General features: G+C 33.6%; 1 long non-coding RNA gene across 1 annotated transcript; it reads right to left on the bottom strand.

The window, feature by feature from the left end:
• Positions 1–1,580: 1,580 nt before the first annotated feature.
• Positions 1,581–2,814, bottom strand: LOC103456724 (uncharacterized). Its single transcript, XR_532308.1, has 3 exons — positions 2,652–2,814; positions 2,271–2,343; positions 1,581–1,835 (listed from the first exon to the last, which is right to left on the bottom strand). It is a non-coding gene; the product is annotated as an uncharacterized LOC103456724 (long non-coding RNA).
• Between the last annotated feature and the right edge of the window lie 356 nt (positions 2,815–3,170).

Raw genomic sequence — 3,170 nt, 5'->3', positions numbered from 1 at the left:
GTTGTCCGGCTCTGCTGTGCAGCGGGACCAACTGGATCTCTGGTCTGAAGCGCTTCGTTACCTGTTGAGAAATAGAAATGCAGCCACCTCCAATCTTCAGCGCTCTTAAATGAATAATCATGGCAGGAACTGAGCAGAGATATCTGATCAGGAAATGTCTGAGATCGTGACAGAGAACACGATCTGAAAGACGTGAAAACCACTTTCTCATGAAACAGTCTGAACCAGAGTCCCATCTGTTTGTAAAACTTCTGCTAGATTATTCATTGATAGTTTAATGAACCCACAGAAAGTCACCGCATAAAGAAAAGTCTTTCTCACCATAAGAGCAAAACTGCTGCAACCACAATTAACATAAACATCTGAAGTAGATTTAATTTTCAATAAAAGATGTAGAGTCTGATGGCACAGAGGCCTCTGGGTGTTTTTACAGCATTTTGTATAATATTACCCTGGGATTGATCAGAATAGAAAAGATATAAGACCAGAAATGGAAAGTCTGCATGTGGACAAAAAAAAACTCTGCTGAAGCAGGTCAAGGCAAAGCAACTTTATTTGCACATCACCTTTCAACTAAAGGCAACTCAAAGTGCTTGTATTGAAATTAACAACATACATTAAATAAAACACATCAAAAACATTTACATTAAACAGATTTAAACATAAATTAAAAATTAGGTTAATAGGGTCAAAAAAAGGCTTTAACCTCATTTTAAAAGAACTCAGCTGAAGAAAATGATACATCCAACTATTAATCTGTCCTTTGCATTTAGGCATTTATTGAGAATTTGCACCATATTTGTGATACTCTATCTTGTTATTGTGTAATATTTAATGAGTACAAGCATGTAAGGGGACCGAGGACGGGACCTTGATGAACTCCACAGATAATTTGATTCAGCTTAGCTTTATCGTTGCTTCTTGACACGAAAAGGTTCTACTGGATTTAATTAGGAGCTACAGGTTACAGGAATGCCAAATATGGTCGTGTATAATGTTGAGAGGTTTTATTTTGGCTCTTTGCATTATTTAGCCTCTTCAGAGCCTTCATATGTTATCAGTCTGTTAAAGATAGTATTACCAATAGCAGTACAATTTTCAGAATGCCTGTCTTGTTTAGTTTTCTTCTTGGAAAAAGTTATTAAAAACAAGTTTTTGTCTAAAACCCCATAAAGAGTCTGTGTACAAAGTTTACTAACGTTGGGCCACGATTTCGTCAAAATTCTGATATTCTGATGCAACTTGTAACTTACAACAACATACAGTAATATAAATAAATAAATAAATAATAATAATAATATATTTAATAATATACAATGTATATTTGAATTTTTATTGACTACTGCATTGTTTCTCTGTAGTCTTTCAAACTGACCTGCTGGTTCAGATGAACATTTGACAGCAGTCATACAAAATGTCACAATAATTAGCATGCTAATATGCTACCTTTAGCTAGCTTATTCGCATATTTTTGATTATTTTAGCATCACATCAGCTGCAAAGCTGAAAAGTGAAATGATCACAAACCGAAGATTATGCTTCTCAGCTGGAACAATAATCCCAAATGTAAAAAAAACAAACAAGAAAAGATGCGTTTAATTACCAAGAAAAACAATCAGATTTTCTACTGCTTCGCTTTTTGACCAGAGCTGACCAAAACAAATGGATGATTTTGATCAACAAACAAAATATTTCTGCTTTGTTAATGTTTCTTAAGCAGAAGTTTATATGATTGTATTAATAAAGGAAAGTCAATGTTTCTTCCCTTTTGTTTTTGCTCCAACATCTAATTTGTGCCGATGATGCTCGTCAGCTGAGCTGCAGCTTAATCCTTCCTGTGATGAGAAAAAGAAAAGCAAATATTTACATATTGTTTTGTAAAACAGAAAACTTACACATTTTTAGCCCCCATAGTTGTATATATTGTTTCCAGTAATTGATGCACAGATAGTCATTTGTAAATGTTTGCACCATCAAAAGTTATAATTTAATCAAGAACTGGGTGTTTTCTAGAAGCTGCATTGATAGAATAACAGCATATTTTTACATCTTGGCCTCATCTATTACTTCTCTGGACTGATTCAGTTAAAAACATCCAATCACTTAAATATGGAGTTAACTCAAATGTTATATGTAGAGCAAAATATAATTGGAAATTGGTCTAAACCTTTTTCATCCTGACGTTGTTTATATGTGGAAGCAGTGGAGAAACTAAAATTGAATTTAAGTACTTTTTGACTGACTTAATGGTGTTTTTAGCTGAGACTCACCTGGTCTCTCTTGTTTTTCAGCCATTGAGATTTCGGGTTGATGCAAAATTTTCTATCACCTTTGTCCACAACACTGCAGATAGAAACAAAACAGTTGGACAATTTAATTATTCCTGTATGAAGCGCAAAAATAAACATTTCAAATTAGATGATGCAACAAACAGACTGAGCATTTAGTTCAGTTCTATGTTCTTATGAATTAGCTGGTAAATAAAGGTCCTGCAATATTTTTGTAATTTTATGTTCATTTCTCCAGGTGTTACAGCTGTTATGAAATTACACCACCAGGTGGCGCTCGTGTTAACATCAACAGGAAAACTGATCAGAGCTCAAAGCTGAAGAAGGGATGAATATGGAAGGATGAATCTGTTTTCTGCTCACATATAGAAATGTTTAGCACAGGCTGGTCCTGGTTTCTGTTCATAACACTTTACGATTTCCCCTTTGACCTTTTCTGTCCCCTTATCACAGCAGGTTGGGCAAACCAAACATCTACCTGCAACAGAGAAGCACAACAACAAACAGTGAAAAAACATGAAGGGAATAATGATAATAAGTTTCAAATAATTTCCTGTCATTCCAATCAAGTCCACTGTAAAAACACAAAATCTTACAAGTATTCTTAGTCCAGTTTCTAGTGCAAATATCTTATTATAAGACTATCTAATTTTAAAGTAACTTTTCAGCAAGATATAGAGGCTTGTTATGTTTTAAGTAGATAATTCCTTAATATTGATGTAAATTTACTTGTTCTATCTGCAGATAAATTAACTTATAACATGAGAACAATGTCTTGTTATAAGTTAAATAATCTGCTACGAAACAGTTCAGGAGCCAGAAAACAGGTTATTTAAATAATCACAAAAAACTAAAAATATTAAGAAAATGTATTACAAATGT

The sequence above is a fragment of the Poecilia reticulata genome, linkage group LG20 (genome assembly GCF_000633615.1).
Source record: "Poecilia reticulata strain Guanapo linkage group LG20, Guppy_female_1.0+MT, whole genome shotgun sequence".
Classification (NCBI taxonomy): Eukaryota; Metazoa; Chordata; class Actinopteri; order Cyprinodontiformes; family Poeciliidae; genus Poecilia; species Poecilia reticulata.
Note: the sequence above shows the minus strand (reverse complement) of the source record. Positions and strands in the feature narration are given on the sequence as shown.